At 39.1% G+C, this 27,276-nt stretch overlaps 1 protein-coding gene across 42 annotated transcripts in view; it reads left to right on the top strand.

The window, feature by feature from the left end:
- PTPRD (protein tyrosine phosphatase receptor type D) overlaps positions 1 to 27,276 on the top strand; it is a 1,707,428-nt gene that overhangs the window by 1,158,574 nt on the left and 521,578 nt on the right. The window contains exon 1 of one of the 42 annotated variants that reach the window (XM_030566287.1): positions 20,805 to 21,105. The exons of the other annotated variants lie outside the window; for them this stretch is intronic. The gene's annotated coding sequence lies outside the window, so the exon portion shown is untranslated. Of the gene's footprint in view, positions 1 to 20,804; positions 21,106 to 27,276 lie in introns of those variants that run through there. 42 annotated transcript variants of the gene reach the window in all.

Below are 27,276 nucleotides of genomic sequence, written 5' to 3'. Positions count from 1 at the left end.
AAGGGAATCACAGAGGAGAGGGAATAAGGTTTTAGTAGGAGTGTGGAGCTATTCTCCTCCAAAATTTTTAACATGCTTTCCATTTGGTGACATCAGGTATTTTCCAAAAACAAGCAAGCAATCCCCCTGCATTCCCACATTCAGTCAAATGTTCTATTCAAATGTTTTGAGTTTTTATGAGTTTTCTCTTCCTGCTGTCACTTATTACCCATGGGAACAAATCCACTCTGATCTTCCCCCAAAACATTCCATCATTCCCCACAAAATTCAATTGCTCAACTGCCAACTCTCATGATAAAGTCACAAGTTGCCTGACTTCTGGTGTCAGTTTAAGTTTTCCTCAGATGTCCATCAACAACCTTTTAAAATTTTGTCTGTATTCAACATGGCCACCATATCCCCTCAATTTCAGTGGAACTGAAGCCAAGATGACCATTATTTCCCTACTTTTGGATGTAGAAATTAGGCTGCTCTAGAAAACATAGTCACCATTTCCCATTGTTTTCAGTGGAACAGAAGCCAGAATACCTTCTCTCACTCCTTTGACGACTGCCTTTTGCCCCGCAGCCCAGGTCAGCCTTTAAAAAGAGAGGTAACTGCAGCTGTCTGTGTCCCCAGTCCTGCAGATGGTTATCCATATGCTTAACCTTAAGTACATGGGGAGTCTCATGGAGGGCAATGGATATATTCATGTGCTGAACATGTGCATACTTGTTTGCATGACTGAAAATTTAATCTACGGATTCTATTTTATTGTATATTTATAAATGTTTGCATGTAATAAATACACTCATGTAGAAATACACATAGTTAAGCATACATTTTTAACATTTAATTGTATGTTATTTTAGTAATAGTATTGTGGCTTGTGATACAAACATGAGTCAAAAAAAAACAGACCCACCCATCTATATTATGCCAGCTCCATTGTGAATTTTGTATTGAATTTTTCTTTGAGTTTATGTACTAAGAGGGGGAGCAGTAGAAGGGTATATGCAGGTTATGCCATACGCCTGCTCAAAGCTTCATTGTGGCTATACCTGCAGCGAACATTTCACAAAATGGCCCCTCCCCCACCATGACCATTTACGCAAGGGCAACCACTAAACTGGTCCTTGTGCTTTTTTGAGTGCAAGCCTTTGGGAGTTTTAGCACTATCGATGATACTAGGTGCACTACCACGTTATCCCTGCCCCAAAGACTTTGCAAGGTCAAGGTTTAAACTGTAAACTGCTCAGTGTGGGTGGACTGCTGTGTCTACTCAGAATCCTGTTGAAGTCAGTGGGGCACTGCTTAGATGCCAGAACCTGCCTGAATGAAGCTGCTTGCAGGATCAGACTTCAGAAGACGTGTGACACACAAAGGATAGAGAAAAGGAGAAAGTCTAGTATATCATTTTTAGTTTTTCAGTTACATAAACAAACATCTACTTTTCCCAATTCAGTCCAGTTGTTTGATTTCTTGTAGGCAGAATATTTTAGAAAGGAAAATTATTCCCAATTTATGTCAGCTGTGAATACTGAAGAAGTGACAATCTTAAATTATATAAATTACATAGATTCCAAATTACTGGATCTTCTTCACAGCGTCCCCAGTGAAGGCTTTATATTTATTTTGCTGAGGCACAGAGAGATTACAATGCATGTCACAGATAACACAAACTGAATCCAGGAGTTCTGACTCCCCATTCCTTTCTTTAGCCTGTTGACCATACTATCTAATAACTACATTGAAGATTAGTGGTGAGAAGAGATTACATGTGAATAACATGTTGATAGAATTGGTGTACATAATATTAATGAAATGAATTCAGAGAAACACAGTTAATTTGTTTTTTTTACCCTTTAGACCTGCTTCTCCTTCATTTACATCAGTGCAGATCAGGAGTAACTCCACTGATTCAATCATTCAGACTGAAAACCTGTGGAAATAAGAGGAGAATAAGACCTCCTATATCTGACAGCTAGGTGTTTGGATTTGGATTTAATAGAGTTTCTGTGAGCTTGCGAGGAAGGAATTGTTTGGGGCAGGTGGTTAGGGAAGGGATTGTGCCATTTGCAGAGTGGTTCCCTGAGAGAGACTGAAGGCCTATTTCTCATCTTCCATCAGTTTTTCACTGGTCTAATTTCATTGATGAAGCTCAGTAGTTCTGGTTTATGCTGTGCAAGGCTACGTCTAGACTACCCGCCGTATCGGCGGGTTAAAATCAATTGCTCGAGGATCGATATATCGCGTCTCATCTAGACGTGATATATCGATCCCTGAGGGCGCTTATATTGATTCCAGAACTCCACCAACCCCAACGGAGTTGCGGAATCGACATGCGGAGCCGTGGACATTGATCCCACGCGGTGAGGATGGGTGAGTAATCCGATCTTAGATATTCGACTTCAGCTACGTTATTCACGTAGCTGAAGTTGCGTATCTAAGATCGATTTCCCCCCGTAGTGTAGACCAGCCCCAAGTGAGAGCAAATCAAGCTGTGGGAAATACTCATCTTCTGTAGCATTGAAAATTTGCCACCTAAAGAACCAACAAAAGTCACTACTGTAATGTTTCCTTCTGAATTTGTCACTTTCAAGTACTTGGTCTTTTTTCCGTGATTGAGGATGCTGGGCAATGGGAAGAGATTTCAACTAGAATTTGACATAGGCTCAAGTGACACCATCTGCTGGAAGTATTTTGGTTCTTAACTAGAACACCTCTTGCCAGTGGTCTTAAGTTTTCTCAGTAGGAGCAGAGGGGGACAGAAGTTAGCCCTTGGTTAGGGTGACCAAATGTCCCAATATTATTAGGACCGTCCCGATATTTGTATTATATAGGCAACTATATCTCTCCTTAGCATTCCCCTCCACCCCTCCCCCCAAAAAAGGCATCAGATTTTTTCATACTTGCTATCTGTCACCTTATCCTTGGTGTTGATGGGCTTAATCACTGTTGATTTTTCCAGGCTGGCACTGTACTACATTCATTTCTTTTAGATGATACCTGAGGATAGATGTGCCAACATGAGTTACAGGCTTGCCATAACATACTACTTTATTATATATCCAACAGACTGATTCATACTTGCCTGAGTGAAGGCTGAAAAAGTTACGCATGTGAAATGTTGAATTTTTGCAGACTTTTTCACCTCCTTGTTTCACATTTTGCTTTTTTCTCTTTTGGCTCAGCACCCGGATGCTTTTTCAGCATAGCCTTCTCAGTTACAGGCCCTAGGACAAGCTATATGTATATATATTTTTTGAAGATTCATAATATGGCATTAGACTGTCAACCAAATCTCTCTTGTTACAACCTACGAATATACATACTGCAGGTTATTTAATTCTTCATAGCTATAGCGATGCTCTTGGGCCAAATTTTCTTATCCATTGAAGTCAGTGGGATGGCTTGTGTGAGGAGAAGGGAAGGAGGATTGGTCTATGTTTCATATTCATTTGATGAAAATGGAGGAATATTAAGGTACTACATAATTGTTCCATAGTATCACTATTTTTTCCTAAGCTTGGCAGTCTGTGGCTTACTGCAGCAGATGCACTGTTTCTATATGGCACCTGAGGGTATTGGTTAAAGGCTTGTTGTGGCATATTCTGTTGTTACAGATATGTCTGGGTAGAGCTCTTGAAAAATGTTGACTTATTGGAACTCGTGTCTCCAAAGAATACAAATTGCCTTTGAAACTAACCCTTTATGCTACTGTTTGTGTGCTTAAGGTTTCTTTTTCTTTTTTTCTCCTTTTTGTGGCTCTGAAGTATTTATCTTGTTTGTCCAATAATACCTCCTCTTGATCCAAAATTTAAAATTGAATTTCTGGAATATATTACTTGGAACAAAGGTCTGGATTATCTTTAACTTTTGTTATATCTGCTTTCTTGGTCTTCTACGCTTCATATGCCATTCTGAGGATAGATAGAAGAAGGTATGAGGGTTCAGTTGGTGGGATGCCTGTCTTTTTCTGCTTAGTAGGTAGCACTGAGGCACAAATATTCATTAGGAGATGTTCTTGTGGTGGATAGCATCTTAGTAGCAATGACTAGAGGAGCAGCAGCAGTGCTGTGTATATACTCTGGTAACTTACATTGGGTTGTTGACCCAGAATAACCTGCAGCGTTTGAGAGTCAGGGACTGGTAGAAATTTTAGTGACAATCTTTTCCTTTTTTTTTTTTAAATGTTAGTTTTATTCTAGTTCTGGGCCAAACATTTTCTATTTTCTTCACTCCTGCTCTGGTCTCTGAGTAAATATAAAGACAATTAACAACCCCCTCCAGAAGAAGAGCATTTAAAGTGCAGTTTTATTTTTGCTTCAGCTTAAAAAATCCACAATTTCTCTTCCCGTTTCTCAGTCAAATTATGCACAAAATAATTCACATAAAAGAAGTTGTTTTACTGTTCCCAGAAAATGAGTTTTTCTTCCTCCCTTTTTTTTTAAATAAAGTTTATTATCTGTTAAAGGAAATGTCTATGCTTGACCTTTTCTGCAATACCCGCTAAAAAATAATAATCAGAAAACAAAAAAACCTGTTTAAGTAGAATGAGATAATGATAACCTAATATTATGATAGAATAAGATTTCTGCTTTTTAGGCACATTCCTCATTTTTTGGCTCCCATTAGAAGTTGATGGCACTCAATAATATGCAGCACATACTCAGGGCGTAATTACAAGGAGGATATTACCACCAACACCACCACATACACACACACATCTTAATTTGGCTAAATAACAATGCCTTTTTCAGATTTGGGGAGAATGATGGTGATACTCTTCCAAGCTACACCCGTAAAATAAGCTCTGCACAGGACTCATCAAAATGAGATGTGCTCACTGTAGATTATGCAGATGTTTAAAATATAATTGTACATGCTGTCTGAGCTTCATAGGCCTGCTTGAGTTTGGGTGCCCCTCGCTGGGGCTTCAGTATGCCCATGGGCTCTGCAATGCTCTTTGAACTTGGTTCTTCCTTGTTGGGTTAAAAAAAGAAAAAGATGGTGGTATCTTGCACACACCATGCACTGGCTGACACAGCAATGAGACCTCACTCACAGTGTCACTTAGAATAAATTGTATAGATCTATGGCTTCCTCTACCCTGCCCATCACCTATTCTGACTTGAGGAATTCTTGTCACATGGTAAGCCATGTGAGAGCAAACAATATGTATTTTAATATGGCTAAATGCAGATGTATACATCTAGGAACAAAGAATATAGGCCATACTTACATGGGGGTAGGGGGACTCTATGATGGGAAGCAGTGAAAAAGATTTGGGAGTTGTGATGCATAATCAGCTGAACATGAGCTCCTAGTGTGATGCTGTGGCCAAAAGGCATTCTGGGATGCTTAATCAGGGGAATCTCTACTAGAAGTTGAGAGGTTTATTTTACCACTTTATATGGCACTGTTGTGACTGCTCCTCGAATATTATGTCCAGTTCTGGTGCTCACAATTTAAGAAGGATGTTGATCAATTGAAGTCATTTCAAAGAGCCACAAGAATGATTAAAGAATTAGAAAACATGCCTTATGGTGATAGATTCAAAGAGCTCAATTTAGTCAGCTTAATGAAGAGAAGAATAAGAGGTGACTTGGTCAGTTTGTAAGTACTTACGTGAGGAACAGATATTTAATAATGGGCTCTTCAGTCTAGCAAACAAAAGAATTTCAGAATCACAGAATCACTAAATGTAGGAGTGGAAGGGACCTTGAGAGCTCATCAAGTCCATCCCCCTACACTGAAGCAGGACCAAGTACTCCTATTCAATCCCTGACAGGCATTCATCTAACCTGTTCTTAAAACATCCAGTGACAGAGACTCCATAGTCTCCCTTGGAAGCCTATTCCAGAATGTAACTACTCTTAGACAGTCGTCCCCATTCCCCCTGCTTCCCCGGCAATATCTAACCTAAATCTGCCTTACTGCAGATTAAACCCATTACTGCTTGTCTTACCTTCAGTGGACATGGAGGACAATTGACCACAGTCCTCTTTATAATAATCCTTAACATATTTGAAGACTGTTCTCAGGTCCCCCCTCTGTTTTCTTTCTCAAGGCTAAACATACCCAGTCTTTTTAACCTTTCTTCATAGGTCAGGTTGTCAAACCTTTTATCATTTTTGTTGCTCTCCTCTTGACTCCCTCCAGTTTATCCACATCTTTCCTAAAATGTGGTGCCCAGAATTGCACACGGTACTCCAGCTGAGGCCTCATGAGTGCAGAATAGATTGGGAGAATTACTTCCCATGTCTTACACACAACACTCCTGTTAATACACTCGCAGAATGATTAGTCTTTTTTGCAACTGCATCACATTGTTGACTCATATTCAATTTGTGATCCAGTATAACCCCCAGATCCTTTTCAGCGGTACTGTCGTGTAGCTAGTTAGTCCCCATTTTGTAATTGCACATTTGATTTTTCCTTCCTAAATGAAGTACTTTGCATTTACCTTTACTGAATTTAATCTTGTTAAATTCATACCAATTCTCCAATTTATCCAGGTCATTTTTAATTCTAATCCTGCCCTCCAAAGTGTTTGCAGCCCATTCCAGCTTGGTGTCATCTGCAAATTTCATAAGCACACTCTTCATTCCATTATCCAAGTTATTAATGAAAATATGGAATAATACCAGGCCCAGGACTGACTCCTGCTGGACCCCACTAGATATGCCCTCCCAGTTTGACACTGAGCCTTTGATAAGTACTCTTTGAGTACAGTCTTTCAATCAGTTATGCACCCACTTTATAGTAATTTCATCTAGATCTAGACCACATCTAGTTTGCTTATGAGGATGTCATCTGGGACTATGTCAAAACTTTACAAAAATCACAATATATCATGTCTATTAATTCCCCCTACCCACTAGGCCAGTCACCGGGTCAAAGAAGGAAATACAGTCCAGTGGCTGGAAGTTGCAGTTTGATACAGTCAGACTAGAAATAAAGCACAGGTTTTTAACAGTGAGTATAATTAACCATTTGAACAATTTTTTCAAAGGTTGTGGTGGATCACTGGAAATTTTTAAATCAAGATTTTATATTTTTCTAAAAGATATGGTCTAGGAATTATTTTGGCAAAGTTCTATGGGCTGTGTTATACAGCAGGTCAGACAATGGTCCCTTCTGGCATTGAAACCTGTGAATCTATAAATCTATGAATTGTTAATATTTAAATTAACATCCCTAGATATCTTAGTTAATCCCTCACTGATGTCAATGGGGTATTTTAGAGCTCTTGGAGCTATTATTTCAGGCTACTTGCAGATTCGCTTAGACATCTCTGCATAGATTACACTTGATTCACATTTCTTAGGCTTTCTTCTCAATCACAACATCGAAAAACTTACTTTTTTTAGTGAAGGCTGAGGTACTAGAGAACAAGATTGTAATAGCAACAGAGAGGTGCTGCTGCAGTGAATTGGTGCACACAAGCCTTTTCTGAGCCCTGCTTTATTTTTCCTATCTGAATTTTGGCTGTCTTTGGAGGAGGGGCATTGTGTAGAAGTGCTTAGCATTGCTACTGTCAGCTACTTAGCTGTTGGATATAATAACCAGGAGGGAGCTATAACTGCAAGTCCTGCTACGTACACTGCTGGGCAAGCAGCTGTGGCTCCTGGCTCAGCCCCTCACCTACTGGCTCTGAAGTTCCGCAGAGCAGGAAGAACCTGCCTGGGATATGAAAGAACTGCACTGGCTGTGGCAGCATCTTCTCTTCTCTCTTTCCTTAACAGGGACAGGCAAAAAAGAAGGCATGGCTATTGCAGATGAAAGGTGGAAGGATTTTGAAGATAGTAAAAGCTAGGACAAGAGGCAGCGTGAGGAAGAGAAAATGAAAAGTTTGGGGAGATGAGAGGGAGAGAATGAGACGAGTTTGGAGAAATAGAGAGGAGAGACGGGGTAACTGTGGGAGTTTTTGGAGAAGAGACACTGAGGTTTGTGGGGAGAATAGCACTTTGTGGGGAGGAATAGAGAGAAGTGGCTTGTGGGAGAGGAGGAAGCACTGGAGAGGTTGTAGAAAGTAGGTGAGTCTCAGAAGATGTCAGAGGTCTTGGTGATGATAGGGGACTTCAACTACACAGATACCTGTTGGGAACATTATATAGCCGGGCACAGATTATCAAACAAGTTCTTGAAATGCAGTGGAAACAACTTTTTGTTTCAGAAGGTCGCAAGAGCAGCTAGAGGAGAGGCTGTTCTAGATTTGATTCTTACAAACTGGTTGAGGATTTGAAGGTGGAAGACAGCTTAGGTGAAGGTCATCATGAAATGATAGAGTTCATGATTCTAAGGAATGATAGAACAGAAAACAGTAGAATAAAGGCAATGAACTTCACACTCAGAGAACTGATAGGTAGGATGCTTTGGGAAGTAAGTCTAAGGGAAAAAAGAATTGAAGACAGTTGTTAGGTTTTTTTAGAGACATTATAAAAGGCACAAGAACAAACTATTCCAATGCATTATTCGAAAGATATGAAATATGGTAAGAGTTTAACCAGGAGATCTTCAGTGACCTGAAACTCAAAAATGAATCAGAAAAAGTGGAAACTAGGTCAGTTTATTATGAAGGATGAATATAAAAAAACACAAGCATGTAGGGAAAAAATTAGAAAGGCACAAAATGAGACTAAACTAGCTAGGGACATAAGGAGTAACAAGAAAACGTTTTACAAATGCATTAGAAGCAGGAGGAAGACCAAGGACAGGGCAGGCTCATTACTTAATGAGGAGGAAAAGACAGTAACAGAAAATGCAGCAGTGTAAATGGGACTAAAATAGGGAAAAGAACAAGCTAAGAATTAGTTAGATAAGTTAGATGTCTTAAAGTCAGCACGACCTGATGAATACATCCTAGAATAGTTAGGCTAGGTCCCCATTGCAATAAAACACCTGCTGCTGGCCAATGTCATTTGACTCAGGTTGCAGGGCTGTAAAACTGCAGTGTAGTCTTTTCAGATTGTGTTGGAATCTGGGCACTAGCATCTGCCCCCCTTCAGCCCAAACGTCTACACTGTAATTTTATATCCTCACAGCCAGAGTGCCATGAGCCCAAGTCTGCTGACATGAGCCAGCCCTAGGTGTTTTACTGCAGTATAGACATACCCTTAAAGAACTTGCTGAACAGCTCTCTGAGCCATTAGCAATTATCTTTGAGAACTCGTGGAGGATGGGAGAGATCCCAGAAGACTAGGGAAGGGAAAATATAGTACCTGTCTATTAAGAGGGGAATAAGGACAGTAAGCAAGACATGAGAAGTAATTATTCCACTGTGCTCAGCACTAATAAGGCCTCAACTGGGGTGTTGTACCACACATTGGGAAAGATGAGGATAAACTGGAGACAGTACAGAGGAGATCAATGAAAAAGACTAAAGGTCTAGAAAACATGAACTACAAGGAAGATTGAAAAAACTGGGGTTTGTTTAGTCTGGAGAAGAGAAGACTGAGTAGGGACATAACAGATTTCAAGTACATCAAAGGTTTTTATAAATGGGAGGGTGATAAATTGTTCTTCCTAACCATGGAGCAAGGACAAGCAGTAATGGGGTTAAACTGCAGCAAGGGAGATTTAGGTTAGACATTAGGAAAATTTTCCAATTGTAAAAATAGTTAAGCATTAGAACAAATTCTTTAGGGAGGCTGTGGAACCTCTGTCACTGGAGGTTTTGAAGAACAGATTAGACCAAACAGGGTTTGTCTAGATAATACTTCGTCCTGTCTCAGTGCAGGGGACTGGACTAGATGACCTGTTGAGGTCCCTTCCAGACTTATCTTTTGCATGATTCTATGGAGAAGACTATAGGGGAAAGAGGGGAGATGCAGATTTTGTGGGAATTTGTAAACTCAGTACCCTGTCTGAACACTGCTGCCACATAAGACAAGAGCCAGTCACAAACTACACCATAGGAAGAGGGGCAAGAAGAGGCCAAACAAGTTTGTGTGTGTGTGTGTGTGTGTGTGTGTGTGTGTGTGTGTGTGTGTGTGTGTGTGTGTGTGTGTGTGTGTGTGTGTTTCTCTCTCTCTCTCTCTCTCTCTCTTTTTTTTTCAAGTGAAATAGGAAGAGAGCAACTTATGTTGGAACCTGTTTGTTGGAACTTATAGATGGCAATACCTGTTTCCATTTAAAAGAAAATGATATTCAATGCTTATAGATCAATGTACTAACAGATAAAGCACAAGATAGGGTATTAGTTGGTATCTGCTGCAGACCACCAAATCACACTCGGCAACAGGATGACTAGTACCCTATGCCCCTATCTATAATGCACAGGGAAAAAAAGCTGTGTTTGTGATCATGGGAGACTTCAATTTCTAAATATTATTGATGAAATTCCCTTACATTGTTGCATGCAACATGGGAATTCTGTATTAGACCCCGTTTTGACTGATAAAGAGGAACAGATCACAGAACTAAAAAAATAATGTTAACTTAGGTACAAGTGATCATGACTTGATCACATTTATAATGTAGAAACTGAATAAGTCCAGACTAGTAATATATATATAATATATATATTGAAGGGCCAGTTTCACAAAGCTGAAAACAATTGTGAGGCAATTTAGTTGAGAGGAAAAATTTAATTAGAAAAATATGAATGATAATTGGGAATTGTTTAAGAACACTTCACTAGCTGCATGAAGAGCCACAATCCCACAAGTGAGGAAGAAGGCCATACTGGTTATAAAAAATGAAACAACCTACTTAGAAGGTTGGAAGAAAGGGAAGTTGATAGTAATGAATATATATCAGAAGCTTGGAACTGTAGAAAATTGATAAGGGAAGCAAATGGACACAAAATGAAATCTAAGACCAGCAGGGTTAAGGACAATAAGGAGGAGTTTTTAAAAATATATTAGGAAGAAAAAGAATTCTAACAATGGTACTGGTCCTTACTAGATGGAAATGTCAGAATTATCAACAATAATAGAAACAGAACAGGCAGGAGTGCTCAATTAAATATTTCTGTTCTGTATTTGAGGGGGAAAAATACTTCATCATATGATAACACTTTTCCCATTCTACTGGTATCTCAGGAGGATGTTAAATAGCAGCTGCTAAAGCTAGACTCTTAAATTAGCAGGTCTGGATAACTTGCATTCACAAGTTTTAAAAGAGGTGACTGATTGGCTTGCTGGACTGTTAATGTTGATTTTCAATAAGTCTGACAATGCTGGGGAAGTTCCAGAAGACTGGAAGAAAGCTAACGTTGTGCCAATATTTAAAAAGGGATGACGGAGATAATTATCGTTCTATCAATGCGATATTGGTCCCCGACAAGATACTGGAGTGTCTGATATTTGACTCGATTAATAAAGAATTAAAGGACAGTAATATAATTAATGCCAAACAACATGGGTTTATGGAAAAGAGATCCTGTCAAACTAGCTTGATATCTTTTTTTGGATGAGATTATAAGTTTGGTTGATAAAGGTAGTAGTGTTGATGTCATAATATTGGACTTCTGTAAGGCATTTGTCTTGGTACTGCATGATATTCTGATTAAAAATCTGAAAAGATATAAAATTAGTATGGCACATGTTAACTGCGTTAAAAACTGGATAACACATAGGATTTGATTTTAGTAGGGTCCCACAGGGATTGGTTCTTGGCTCTATGCTATTTTTATTTATGATCTGGCAGAAAAAATAAAATAGTCGCTGATAAAGATTGAAGATGACTCACAAATTGTGGGAGTGGTAAATAATGAAGAGAGCAGGGCACAGATACAAAACAATCTGGATCACTTGTTAATCTAGACACAAACAAACAATACACATTTTAATATGGCTAAATGTGCATATATACATCTACTAACAAAGAACCTAGACCATAGTTATAGAATGGAAGACTTGGTCCTGGTATGCAATCCATAAGAGATTCAGGGGTTGTGGTGGATAATCAGCTGAACAGGAGCTCCCAGTGGAATGGTGTGGCCAAAAGGGCTAATTTAGTCCTTGGATGTATGATCAGGGGAATCTTGAGTAGGAACAGAGAGGTTTTTTACCTTAATTTGGCACTGGTGTGACTGCTGCTGGAATACTGTGTTCGGTTCACATGTGCACAATTGAAGAAGATTCTTGATGAATTGGAGAGGGTTCAGAGAAGAGCTGTGAGAATGATTAAAGGATTGGAAAACATGCCTTACAGTGATAGGTTTATTTAGTTTAACAAAGCTGTTTATTTAGTTTAACAAAGAGAAGGTTAGGGGTCACTTGATTATAGTCTATAAATTTAAAACTGGGCTCTTCAGTCTAGCAGAGAAAGATAGAACATGATTTAATGGCTGCAAGTGGAAGGGAGACAAATTCAAACTGGAAATAAGGTGTAAATTTTTTATCAGTGAGAGTAATTAACCATTGGAACAATTTACTGAGGATTATGGTGGATTCTCCATCACTGACAATTTTTAAATCAAGATCTGCTCTACAAATTATTTTGGGGAACTTCTATGGCCTGTGTTATATAGGAGGTCAGATTAGATGACCACAATGGTCCCCTCTGGGCTTGGAATCAATTAATCTATGAGTTTCAGTGAAAAGGATAATCTTGCAACACTGCAGAGGAATGTCTTTGCCCACATCATGCCCACACTTTTGGGGTAAAATGACTTCACTTATCAGGACCTTTGTGCCACAGTGGGAGGTGCCTTCATTTCACCATAAAGAGGGAGTCTCAACTGAGCAAATGTCAGTAAGTTTTCAAGTGCAACCTCTGAGGTGTTTGATTTCCATCAGCTCAAAAGTTTCCTGTAGCTCTAGCATGTACAAAATCCTCATATGGAATTAGTTTGAACTGTAGCTCTGTCCTAAAAAGACATCTGCTCTGGTTTACGATGAATGGCTTGCGTTAACAGAACTCTGAGAAGTTGTTTCCCTTGTTGAAAAATAAATCCTCCAATTGAAAAACCATGACTAATGCATGATTTCCCTCACAGAACTAGTTTAATATAGGAGAATGCTTTTTCAACATTGGAACGTAAAGGATTGGCACCAAAGTTCTGCTAATAATTTGGATTCAATGAAAGAGATTAAATCTTTTCATTCCTTTTTTCTTGAATACTTTTTTGGCTAGCACGTTGATTATTCTTATGGTCCTGATTTCTGTTTTAATTGAATTGCTGAGAATGAAAATGATTAGCAAAAGTTGTGTGGCGAGCAAATTTGTTTTCTTAATGTGGTTTTGTTTAACACCTCTTGTTCTGTCCAAAACACATAGACATACTTAAAAGGACGTGATAGTGCATAGTTTACATACCACACAAGTGAAAAAGTGAATGTGCAATGGACTTGAATGGATAGTAAACCAGTGAATAACGAGTATTAAAAAGGGAAAAATAAGATGAAATGCTAGGAAAGTTATAAAAACAGTGCAGTAACACATACAGGTGATCATGTTTAGCCTATATTGAAATTCAGTTGCCTGTGGTATGAAGGAGGCCAGTCTAGATGATGGTGTAGAAAGTTCCTTCTGCTCTCAAAACTCTGCTTTTTCATGGCCAGTTTATTTTCATTTGTGCTTGTGCTATCATTGTCCTTTAGCTCAGTGATTCTCAAACTTCTTTTTTCACGGACCACTTGAAAATTGCTGAGGGTCTGGGTGGACCACTTCATGATCTTTCCAAATGATGATTGTACCATTAGCTAAGTATTGTAAAGCGCTTTGGATAAAAGTGATATATAGAATAATAATAATTAATGTTTTTGATCTACAAGTAAAAGCACACAACTTATTTTAATATCAGTAGTCTTACCTTTCTAATGCAATGGACGTGCCCTCTTTTCCCTGCCGCGGCAGCCCCCGAGCTGGGGCTGGGAAGGAGGGGGGGTCTCTCCCTCTCTCCCCTGCCACAGCAACCCCTGAGCTGTGAAGGAAGGGGGGGTGTCTCCCCTGCCACAGAGCTGCGACTGGGAAGAAGGACCATCTCTCCCCAGCCACCACAGCCGTGGAGCTGGGGAAAGTCGACTCTTTCTCTGGCCACCGCAGGCCTGCACGTCCCAATTCTCCCCAAGGCCACCACCTCATCTTATATTTGCATCTTCTCCAGGGTCCAGGCACTTCATTTTCTTGTGTGTGACTGCCCAGGCTTGCACTTTAGAGGGAACTATCTGCGGCCCACCTGAATGGAGCTTGCGGACCACTGTTTGAGACAGTGCTTTAGCTATATAGCTCTTCTCCCTCCCTGGTATTTGCCCCCTTAATGTATTTACAGAAAACAATTATCTCCCATCTCAAACAAACAAACCAAAGTCTTCCACTCTCTGCTCTTAAGATAGGCCCTTCATTTCCAAGATCATCCTAGTAGTTCTCCTCTGCACCTATACCAGTTTCAATTCATCTTTCTTGAACATGGGTGACCAGAATTGTACACAATATTCCAGATGAGGTCCTACATTAATACTTCTTTATCTGTATTGGAATGCCTTGCCTAATACATCCTAGGATCATATTTACCTTTTTTCAAAGCCCCATCACATTAGTGGTTCATAGTCATCCTGTGATTGACCCAGACACCAAGGGTCTCCTTCTTCCTCTGTCACTTCCAGCTGAGGAGCCTCCAGCTTGTAGCAGAAATTTTTAGAAGTAGACCCTAAGTGCATGACCTTGAACTTTGTACCATTGAATTTCAGCCTCTTTCTGTCACTCCAGTCTTCAAGGTCATTTAGATCTTCCTGTGTACTTTTCTGGTCCTCCTCTGTATTGACAATGCCTCCGAACTTTGTAACATCAGCAAATTTCATTAGCACACATCTATTTTTTGTGCCAAGGTCATTAATAAAAATATTGACCATCTTGTCTAGTCCTATAAGATTTAGACATCTGAACTCAGACAGAGGACAATGAAGTCCTATTAATTGATAGGTGATAGGGAATAGCCAGCATGGATTTGTAAAGAACAAATCGTGTCAAACTAATCTGATAACGTTCTTTGATAGGATAACGAGCCTTGTGGATAAGGGAGAAGCGGTGGATGTGATATACCTAGACTTTAGTAAGGCATTTGATACAGTTTCGCATGATATTCTTATAGATAAGCTAGGAAAGTACAATTTAGATGGGGCTACTATAAGGTGGGTGCATAACTGGCTGGATAACCGTACTCAGAGAGTAGTTGTTAATGGCTCCCAATCCTGCTGGAAAGGTATAACAAGTGGGGTTCCGCAGGGGTCTGTTTTGGGACCGGTTCTGTTCAATATCTTCATCAACGATTTAGATGTTGGCATAGAAAGTACGCTTATTAAGTTTGCGGATGATACCAAACTGGGAGGGATTGCAACTGCTCTGGAGGACAGGGTCAAAATTCAAAATGATCTGGACAAATTGGAGAAATGGTCTGAGGTAAACAGGATGAAGTTCAATAAAGATAAATGCAAAGTGCTCCACTTAGGAAGGAACAATCAGTTTCACACATACAGAATGGGAAGAGACTGTCTAGGAAGGAGTATGGCAGAAAGAGATCTAGGGGTCATAGTGGACCACAAGCTTAATATGAGTGAACAGTGTGATACTGTTGCAAAAAAAGCAAACGTGATTCTAGGATGCATTAACAGGTGTGTTGTAAACAAGACACGAGAAGTCATTCTTCTGCTTTACTCTGCGCTGGTTAGGCCTCAACTGGAGTATTGTGTCCAGTTCTGGGCACCGCATTTCAAGAAAGATGTGGAGAAATTGGAGAGGGTCCAGAGAAGAGCAACAAGAATGATTAAAGGTCTTGAGAACATGACCTATGAAGGAAGGCTGAAGGAATTGGGTTTATTTAGTTTGGAAAAGAGAAGACTGAGAGGGGACCTGATAACAGTTTTCAGGTATCTAAAAGGGTGTCATCAGGAGGAGGGAGAAAACTTGTTCACCTTAGCCTCCAATAATAGAACAAGAAGCAATGGGCTTAAATTGCAGCAAGGGAGATTTAGGTTGGACATTAGGAAAAGTTCCTAACTGTCAGGGTAGTTAAACACTGGAATAGATTGCCTAGGGAAGTTGTGGAATCTCCATCGCTGGAGATATTTAAGAGTAGGTTAGATAAATGTCTATTAGGGATGGTCTAGACAGTATTTGGTCCTGCCATGAGGGCAGGGGACTGGACTCGATGACCTCTTGAGGTCCCTTCCAGTCCTAGAGTCTATGAGTCTATGAGTCTATAATTGTGTAGTCTTATATTTATGTTTCTACACTCACCCATTTCTTTCTCTGTTTCCTGAATTTTAAAGTACATTAATTCAGTTGTTGATTTTCAAAGCTTGAATGGGGTAGTGGTATGCAGCTGAATTCTTTAGGGCAGGGACTGTCTTTTTTTCTATGCATGAATAGTACCTTGCACAGTGGGACCTTGTTCCTTTCTTGGGGTTCCAAGGCACGAATATACTACAGACGATAGATAATGATAATAAATATGTTGGTATGCCATACTTCTTATTTGATGACTGGAAAAAAAGGAAGCCAGCTTGTATGCCCCTTTTTCTTTTTTGGGAGCATATCTTCACTTTAGTTGAACTCAGAAATGATTTATGATGTTCTGCCCATACTCTCTTCTGTTGTCGTCTGTCACTGTAATTTGGGGGTGCAATCTCTCCTACAAGCACAGGATTTACATTCCTACCTCAAGAGGTGAAATCATCTTTTGTATGTTGTAGCACCTTTTCTGAATTTAAAGCCAATCTCACAACTGACCTACTGCAAAAAAAATCTAAATAAATCTAGAACCCCGCCCTCCATTGCATTTTCCACTCCAAATATATTATTTTTTAAAATTGTTCAGCAGAGTTTTCATTACTTCTGACATTCTCCAGTAGTAAAAGACAAAGCTATCTCTGCTGTCCAAAAATCTTATTTACAGCTTTCATTGCATATACTTTTGTTTATTTCTAGTTTGTGGCACATATTCTAGCGCAGTCTAATAAAACTGAACTTGCTTCATCAGCCTCAAGTCCCTGTAGATTTTCATGTATCATGTGATTAATTACTACTTTCCTGTAGACTTCTTACTCTTTTCAATTTTTTTTATTTCTTTAGCAGAAAGAGCTAAGATAAAAATAGTGAACCAGGAAAAAATAATGATAATAAAAAATAACTGTACTTGAAATCATATTCTTCTCTAGATACCTCTGTCTTTAACTACCAAATATTTATCAGTTCAAAGATGTATAGGACTCATGGAAGTTTGAAAGATAAAGATAAACCCACTAAGTCTGCTGAGATACCAAGTTAGCACTTAAAAGATATGCATATCCAAGGTGCATTAGTTGAATGTATTTTTTTTGTTTACTCATGTATTTACTTGTCTAGTAGTATTTTATTATCTTTAATATTCACTGGGAGATCAGGAAGACTTGTGGCTTATAAATGAGAATTTTTCAAGTATCAGTGTAGCAACTCAGAAATTCGTTCCCTAATCATTTGGTAATCCAATGCCTAATGTATACATTAATGGAGCTTTGTGACAAATCACCTGTTAGATTTCACCTGACAGCTTGTCGTATAGTAATTATAAATAATTGTAATATACGGCTATCATAATGCCTGCAACAAAAAAACGGGGAAGGTAATTACAGAGTATCCTTTGTGCCCCCCTTTGCTCTTCTCCTGAAGTGACCGAGTGTTCCACTTTGATTGAGATGGTTCCAACTGTTAATGGAATATCCCACTGTACTAAAGAGTTTAGTGGGGATGCCTAGTTGTCACCATTGCATGCCACAGTCTTAGACACAAGAGCCAAGGGAAAAATAACAGTGTGTAGTAAGTATTAATCTCTAATATAATACAGTACTATTTAATGTTTGAACTGCATGAGACTGCAACATGAAAACATTAAGGACTGGTCCTGCATATCTTACTCAGGCAAAACTCTAGCAGAAGTCAGTGGGAGTTTTGTCCTGAGTAAAAAATGTAGAATCAGGCCCTAAGTGGTGGCAGTCAAGAGGAAAGCTCTGTGTCTCTCCTCCCTTACTCATGTGAGGTGTCAGTGAAGGCAATAAGACGACTTGTGTGATTTAGGTGAGTAGAATTTAAACCATTATTTCTAACAATGGAAGAAGTGTATTTGTGTTTATATATGTATATATATATTTTTAACAATACAAACAGAAGCAAGAGATATGTCCCACACTAAAATGTTTGTTTATAGATTCATATCATGAGTACTTAGCTTAATTCAGTATCTTTGTACCTGGGAGTACAGCACTTTCAGTTTGTTTGATATTTTTATAAGAAATATTTCAAAGTTAATATATTTTTGAAATGTTCTTCCAATTCAGTATTGTGCTAGCATTGCAGTTATGTATTATCACAATCTTGGCAATAAACTGCACAAATAAAAACTAGTAGAACATTGTACTTGAACTTCTTAATATATTTTGTAAAAGAATATTATCTCCACATTGTGTTAACTTGTGATATTTTCAGTTATGCATCCTGAAAGCTAAAACTTTTGGGAACAATAATATATCAGTGAAATAGAAACAACAGGTTTAACATTACAGCAGAAATATAAACACACACACATATATGTATATTTCTGCTATCGTTATTGTTGCTGATGATATCAAAGCAGGTACTGATTCATCCTTGGGCAACAGCAGACACAGAGTTTTTCATACTGTTTCACTGCACTCAGCATCATTTCTCCCTCTACTCTTTACATATATACATCCAACATTATTGCATAAATCAGAAATCTGAGAAATTAAATTCACTAGGTAAGCCTGGCTTTAGTGGTTTATATAGAAGGAAGCAGATTTATTTCTTATTCATAGCACAGTGCTGACAAGAAGAACAGAGGGAGGAGCTATATCAAGATGATTATAACTGCAAATTGTGTGGAAAAAGTTAAATATCGTCTCAAAACTCAGATCTGAATTGTGATGGTGGTGTCAGCATTTGTAGGGGATGTGGGATTACTGACCAATTTTTCTTTGTCATTCCAGGATCTTAGCATGAAGAGTACTGAGGCAAATGGTGAAAACTGTCAGGACACTGGATCATTATATTAAAACCTGGCATATCTATTTAGTTATTTCAAAGCAAGCATAGAGTCTTGGGGTACATGGGGTCTGGGTTGTGATGGGGTTTTAATTTTTGTTTGTGTTCTGTAACCGTGTATGTGTGTGTGTGTGATTTATTTATTAATATAATATAAATCCACTCAACTTTTTATTGTTCAACAAAAATAGTCTCAAATTCATTCAACAGGATTAAAAATGGTCAGGCATGCCACATTCCGTATATCCTTTCCATACTCATAATGCAATTATTAAAATCTTTTGCATTTTGGAAGATGCAGTGCTCCTTTGAGTATAAAACTGATCTTGGGATCATTTTGCATGGCACAACAGGAAGTATGTCAACAAGGGGACAGGAGTTGGGGTGGAACAAAGTATACCTTCCTTCTAGCAGGAGTAGCCTTAAAGCTGGGCAGCACTACATTTCCAAAGTAAACTCAAATAATATAAAACAAAATTGAATATAATAACACAATCTCAGTATAATAAGTCAGTGGGAGAACTCATGAGCATAAATGTTTGCAGGACCTATCTATCTGAGGCAATTACATGGCTCCCATCACCATAGTATGTGAGTGTCTCCCAGTCTTTAATATATTTATGCTCACAACGCCCCTGTGAGGTAAGGGAGAACTTCCTCTCCAAATGACTGGGGCCCTAAGGAAGGAAAAAAGCAGAGACTTTAAGCCAAACTTTACAGTGACTTACGTTCAACTCCCCTGATTTCACTGAAGTAGCATGAACATGGACTTTGGCCCTGTGTCTTTACAAAGAGAATAATGTGCCATGTAAACCTATGGAAGTATATACAAATGTTTGATAATGATGATAATACTCCTTCAGGGACTAATTCTGTCTGAGTTATAGTACTTGCAACTCCACTGATTTCATTGGATTGTATAGGATGTGAATCGGAAAAGAAGTTAACCCTTTAAATTCCACTGAAATAGACTGGATTTAGAAAGTTTTTTTGGAGAGGGACAGTTATCTCTCTCACACACAGGGAGGTAGTCTCTTTAGTGGTGTGTATGTGTGTGTGAGAGAGAGAGAGAGAGAATGTGAAGGGGGACATATTTGAGATGCCCATCATCTCAGAGTTCTGTGTTTGTGTGTGCATCCCTCTGACACACACACCATTAACACAGTGCTGGAAACAAGTGTGTGTGTACACACAAGACAAGATCTTCTCTGGGCTGGACTGGTACAGCTAGCTGGGTCCCTGGGAGTGACGTCACCGACTTCCCCCTCCTCCTTCCCCCCTCACCCCCCCCGCCCCCCGTGCGTGTCTCTCTCTTGTTTCCTATGTCCTCAGTCAGTCAGTGGTCCAGGGAGACGCTGCTGGCTCAGTGCTTCTCCTTCTCTCACTACCGTCTCCGCTCCCGCACCGCTCTGCCCAGCACTTGGGGCCATACGGCTCCTGTGATCCACGCCGCCTGAGAGGATTTAAAAATACTACTAATAAAAAACCCATCAAAACAAAGCGAGAGGGAGGCACCTCCACCACTTTACTCCTCCTCGCCCCCCTTACTCCCAGGGGAGTCGGAGCAGGGGCACTGTTCCTGCTAGTGGCTCTTTCCCCCCGCCTTCGCCCCCCACCCCCGAGAGAGGGAATCGCCTTTTGCCTCCCGTCTGTGTGCACAGCACTTTGTTTGGAGCGGTGGGGGGAGGCGGGTGGGCGACCCAGCTATTTGCAGCCACAGACTCTGCTACCAGGCGAAGCAGGGGGGAGAGAAGAGGAGGAGGAGGAGGAGGAGGAGGAGGGGGAAGCGGAGCAGAAGCTTGGGACCAGAGCGAGCGCCCGGGAGCAGCGGCAGCCGCAGCAGGCGGAGAACGGAGCCGGGGAGAGAGCGGCTGGGGGAGCCGGCTGCCCCTGGCTGCTGGATCTCCGCACTCCCGCCGACTCTCCCCCACTTGGACTGTGAGAGCCACGCACCAGCGCCAGACAGCAACGACCCGCGGGCTCCTGCTGCTTGGCTTGGATTAAATTGGCCGCCCCGGAGCCCAGCGAGAGGAGGTGGCGGCGGCGGCGGAGGAAAGCGCTGGTGGTGGCGGGCTGGCAGGCGGCGGCGGCGGCGGTGGTGGCTGCTGCTGGGACTGGGGGAGCCAGCATGACCAGGTAATTCCCCCGCCGCTGCCCCTCTGCCACTCCATCTGTGCGTGTGTGGGGAGCATTGCACACATGTGCACCACACTCAGCACGCCCCCCCCCCCGGCGTTAAACAGGCTGCCCCTGGCCCTGGCCAGACCCCTCGCCTCTGCTTTCTCCTGGGTTTTAATCTCGAACCACGGCTGAGAAAGGAGGGGGAGGGGTTGACTAGTGACCAGAGTAGACATTTCCACTGAATTCCTACTGTAAGTGTGTGTGTGTGGGGGGGGTTCATGTTTCGTGTATTGTAAAGAGGGGTGAGTTATTAACGATAGCATTTTTTTTATGTGAACTAGTGGGGAGAAGGGGAACTAGCAGCAATCAAAGGGAAAGTGGCTGCCATTCAAGGTGTGGGAGAAATTGTTTGGAGACCTTTACACACTGGAATCAGATCAGTTCTCTTTTCCTCTATGGCAATTGCATATGATTGTGTACGGTGATAAGAAGTTTGGGGGTTTTTTTTGGTTTGTTTTTTTTTAAAGGTCCTATTTTGAAACCACTCTAAAGAAACTGAAACAGTGCAGTCAGTTTTCTGTAGGGTTATAATGGAACTCTCATATTTGTGCGAAAAACTTATTTTACCAGCTCCCTCTTAAAAATCATATTTTGTTGTAAGCAGGGATTTTCCCCTCTTTTAATGTAGCCTACTTTGACTTATAAATACAAGATTTGTTTTCTGTATTCAGTTCTAAGTGCTATATTTTGGGGTGGGGGGTACTTTTTCCTTAAAACTGTCACCCCCTACCAAGTCGTCATCATTTTTCCTTTTCCAGATACATCTCAATAAGCACATTTCTGTTTCTCGTTGTTATTTGAGACTTTTGTGTGATGAGTATACATTCTCCTGCCTGGCCTTTGTACACTGTACCACCACATAAACACCTTTCTATTTCTTCTCACCTTTTCCCCATACATACACACAATTTAAAATTGAAGCTTTTACATATATAAAGAGGACCATTTTGTTCACCTCGCCACAGAGCAGCAAAGGTTTAATGTTTTTCTGTTCATTCAATAGCCACTGGAGACTGTGCGACCTTTCATGTGAGACCTTAGATACTGATTTGCTTTGGAATTTCCTAGTTACAGGGGGTGGATATGTTTATTTTATGTTTCTGTTCTCTCCAATATTTAAACTTAGTCTCAACTTTCTATGTGAATTCTATCTTGTGACCCTTTTGCCAATTGTCTTCCCTCTACCTTCTGTACAAACACAGGCAACTTCTGTAACATCAAGAGTTTTACTTTGAATCTTGATGCAGAGATGAAGAAACACAGCCCTAAGATATTTTGTGTTCTTTGGTGTCTGATAAAAGATTTAGAATATTTACTACTTTCTATTCTTTATGGAAATGTGGTTTAGAATATATTGTATTACATAGTTTTTAGTGGGTTGGGAAAGAACAAAGCTTTATTGTTCATTGTTATTGAACAGAGCAGCTCTGAACAAAATAATTCCCCCAAAATAATTCTATGTACTTGCATCTCACATAGCTAGCAATTTCATGACAGTTTCCTTAAATTCACTCTCATGAGATCAGCTATTATTGTATTTTTTGAAGTGTGAAATTGGCAAACTGGTCAATTTCATAAATTCAGCTGTCAAATTTTGTCCAGTTAAAATAGCTAAAAGCTATAATGTGTCGGCATGGGATTTTCAAAGAACTCGGTGGTGTAGCTTTTACAAAGACATGGAGAGGGATTTAACTGGATACTTTTTACAGGAGTAGCTTTCCAATTTTAGTTGTCACTTGTGGTGGTATGGTGGAATATATTTAGGTTTCTCTCAATGCTGAAATGATGTATAGCTTGTGTATATCCACTTTAAGTACTGAGAGCTTTGGCTAAGTAGTAGAGTTCTACTCTAAGGCGGCACTGAGAAATTCATTGTGGTTTGTGTGTGCTATGCCAAGCTGTCAGGAATGGCGTTTCAAAAGGAAAACTGCATCTCTGAGCTTCTAGATGTCAGGGTCTGTGTTTTAAAATCTGCTTTTAGTATTAGCAGTCATATTACTTTTTAATGAATAATAAAAAGTGGTATAAATTAAACATTCTGTTGTGGCTGTTATGTAACTCAAATATTAGTTGTGCCAGTGCACTGAATGGGAAATGTTAAAACATACAGCATTTAATTTTCTGAGGAGGGCTGTGAAAACAGCTCTGGGGTTGTATTTAGAAATGAATTATTTAGTATTTTAAATTTAATCAGTAATTCAGCTTTAATTTTAAGGTCACCCTTCATATCTAAACTGGAATAATGCAGAGACTAAAACTAGCCAAGCTATAGAATAGGAATCCCCCTTCATCTGTGCTGTGTGCTCTAGTCTAAACCACTAGGGGCCTGTATAAACTGCTTGTGTACAGCAAATACCAGTGCATAGCATATGCACCAGAAGGACATTTTTAACACAGATAGCCAACATCAAAATGACACTTTTCTATGATTCATTGCCAATAAATTAGACTAATGTTGTTTGGGAGTTAAATGTATGTTGTCCTCCTCCTCTCTCCATAATTCTATTCAGCATTGTTGACTTCCCTGCCACTGTGGTTAAGGAAAGATGCTATCAGAGGTGATAGGCTACATTTCTTTGTCTCATCTTAAAATGTAAGTTTCCTTTATTAGATTAATAATGGCACTGTTCCCATAATGCAAGCTTAGGGTTAAAAGATAATCTAAATAGGATTACTCTAAGGAAGGAATAGACATAGATTGATGGAGTATTTAAACTAGCTTTGTAAGTGCTGTGTAAGTTGGCAAGTGCGGAGATTCCAAGGCTCTGGCTGGAGTATAGTCAGCAATTATGGGATCTGGACTGAAGATGCTCTATACATTTTTGAGTGTCAGTTTCACAAATTTAAAATCGACCAAGCATGGAATTCTTGATAGACATTAGGGAATAAGGTCAAGTATACTTACACTGTTCCTTTGTTGATTTTCAGTTTTTCAAACTGACAGGGCAGACCATTTGTAAAAGAGCACAGCTGAAACATTCACATATTGAATTTCCTTCAAAATGAACTTGATTTATCAAGCTATTGGGCAATTCTATTTTTAAAAGGATTCTGGAGATAAATCAGCATACTGTAAGGTCGCATAATTAAAGTGCAACTTCAGTACACCATGTTTTAATGGGCTATCTTACTTTAAAAACAGCTGAGTTATGTCACATCAAGTGGTGTGGGTGGTCATTTGCCACAATAGGCTTTCTGCCCGGTTCCAAAAATGTAATTATTACAAATATTTATTAACTTTCCATTTTTAAAATGGGCTAAAAATGGCATCCTATATATGTAAATAAATAATAATAATGAAGCCCACCTGAATAAGTCTCCTTAAATCATATATGTCTTTTCCAGGCTAGGAATTTCAGATAGTATTTTGATAAACCAAGTCTCTCCCTTCTGAAATGCACACAACATACTTTGAATATATTTAGATTCAAAATACAACAAAGACTAATTACATGTAAATAGTCAGTATAGGTGCTTGAGCCAACATGTTTCACTCCTGTATTACTGCATGCTACGATCTGTACTGGTTTTTTATTTTTTAAAGTGTAGATATTGGTATTTAACTGACTTAAAAAAAATCAAAGGGCCATGTCATGCCATCAGTTTTTAAGCAGAATCCCTCATTGTGAATCTGTTGACAAACTGATGGATACGATGGTCCATATATTTCATTAAAACTCTAAATTTCATATTTGCTATAGATTGTTTATTTGTTTAATACTTTTAGCCCTTGATTTGTTTGGAAAAGGCTTAAAAGGAAGCTACATATGAATGCACAATGGCAACTGACAGCCTGGAGCAGAATCAGTGTTTAAAAATATTCCTTCATATATTAGCAATGATTTACCAGGTAGGAGCAAAGGGGAAAAAGTGTTTTCTCTCTGTGATCCACTACACTGAGAGCTTTTGTACAACACATCTACTGAGGAAATCTGATGATGTAGAAATAGATTGCTTGCAAGTGCTTTGCCTGTAAATTCCATTCCAACAAGCTTCACTTGTTTAAACTGCTGTGCATTCATAGAGCTGTGTGTCTGCCACAGGTTTAGTTTGGGATCTATTTTCCCATAACATCTCTCTGATAATCTCAGTTGGTTTTCACTGGGGAGTGATAATACTTATTTAAACATCACATGCAAATCTTCACATATGGGTTTGCTTGCTAAAATATGTGAAAACATTGATTCAAAAATTACTAAAATGATGTTCTTTTGTAAACATAGTGATCAAAGAATTGTTCCAATCCTAAAAAACCTTGCTTAATAATAGTGGTTTTAGTTTTTTTCAGGCTGTTTTAATTTTTCAATTAAAATGACAATTCATGCACATAATTTGTTCTTTTTGCCAGCTCAGTTTTAGCCATAATATGTGCTTTTAAATATATTTACTTTCCTTGGATCAAAAGTCTTTGCACGTTTAAGTATCTCATGCTTACCAGCTGTGACGTATTCCTCAGAAACGAACATTATTCAACTGTAGCATAATAATAGGGGGGAAACTAAATCGTGATGGATATTGCAGCAATTGCTACAATAGGAGTGATGTCACAAATTTAAACTTCATACTTATACCTGTGTCTCCGAAATCCTTACTAGCATTGCTGTGTGTATTATATACTTTCAAAATTTAACAGCATACTGAACATACAGTACATTTTTCCTCATATCAGTTCATTAAAAATTATAGGATTTTCAATTCTCACACTAAAGTTGTTTTTCTCTTTGATTCATGGCACTAGAAGACATGTCCCAATTTACTGTCACGCTCTGTGCTACATTTCCTCTTGGTTCCAAGTATAGCTAGGCTACATCATATCTTCAATAGTTCTTTCAATGTCTTTCCATTGGTATAGAAACTTATTTTATTGTTTTCCAGATAATTAAAATGCTCTGTTTAATAATAGAAGAACTAATCACATATTGTTATAGTCAGTTGGTACATATTTTCTCCATCCACAATATATTAAACTTACTGTATGAAACACAGCAAGCAAATGTGATGATCTTTGGATTATAGCCTTTAATGTTCTGGAAATGATGTTTCTAGAAGTCAGAGTTCAGTAAGTGACACATGTAAAATTTGGCTTCTTAGATGGCAGAATCCGCTAACTTCTCATAATAGCTACTGGGTCAAGTGCCAAGCTGAAGGGATCTGAATGAAACCAATGTGGATCTAGTCCCACATTTGCAGAAAGCTATACAATCATCCTGCAAATTGACTGCTCTTCTACTTTGATTTCAGTGGCCCAACTTCTTTACTATTGCAACCTGCCTCAGTCTGACGTTTGGCTTTCTGTTAGTTGTTTAGACTCACTGACTGGAAATACACAGACATATTCTGATAACAATGTCAGAGGCTTTGTGACCTTTAGAATACAATTGTTTGCTGAGGTTGAACTCAATAAAACTCTGCTGGCTTTTTATAATGTTGATTGAATTAAAAAATTCTTAATTGTATTTTTAACTGTCCCTAGGCTGTATTCTTTAATACAGCTTTACTAAAGGAAAATGAGATTTGTAGATATGGAATTAAGAGAGTGTTATTTCTTTATTATTGTTTTTTATGGCTACGGGGCCTGAGACATTCAGAATGAAGAATTAACCTTTCTGTTATGATGTTCTGTTAAAAGCTTTGCACATTTTTTTAAAGTTAAGAAAGGATGATTTAACTTTATTTTATTAGTGGAAGATTCAAACAGCAGTGATGTTAGAAAAGTTCACGGAAAATATTTAGGACATTTTACACAGTTGGCCTTTCTTCATCTGCCTTACGTTCAAGGATAAAGTATTTTCAGCACAGAAATATGTGTCTGGTGTTTCGGCATGTACATGTAAAATTAGTTTATTTGTGTATACCTGTATAATTACTGCTGGGTTAATTGTTTTTTTTTTAAAAGGAAGGAGACCTCCTCCTCACTACTCCCCATCTTCTGGAATTTACTTCCAGACTAGAGGGGTCTCCTTCACAGAAAGGCAATTTGTACAGGTAGGACCAGAATTCCCCTTTTTAAATTTTCAACCCTTTGAGCAACAAATGTGTCATTTATGTGTCAGATATATACATTACGTACTGTTTTTTATCTAAATGTTGTTTTAAGCATGTCAGGAGTTGCGACCACATACTGAC

This window comes from Gopherus evgoodei, chromosome 6, assembly GCF_007399415.2.
Source record: "Gopherus evgoodei ecotype Sinaloan lineage chromosome 6, rGopEvg1_v1.p, whole genome shotgun sequence".
Classification (NCBI taxonomy): Eukaryota; Metazoa; Chordata; order Testudines; family Testudinidae; genus Gopherus; species Gopherus evgoodei.
This window is presented reverse-complemented; position numbering and strand designations above follow the sequence as displayed.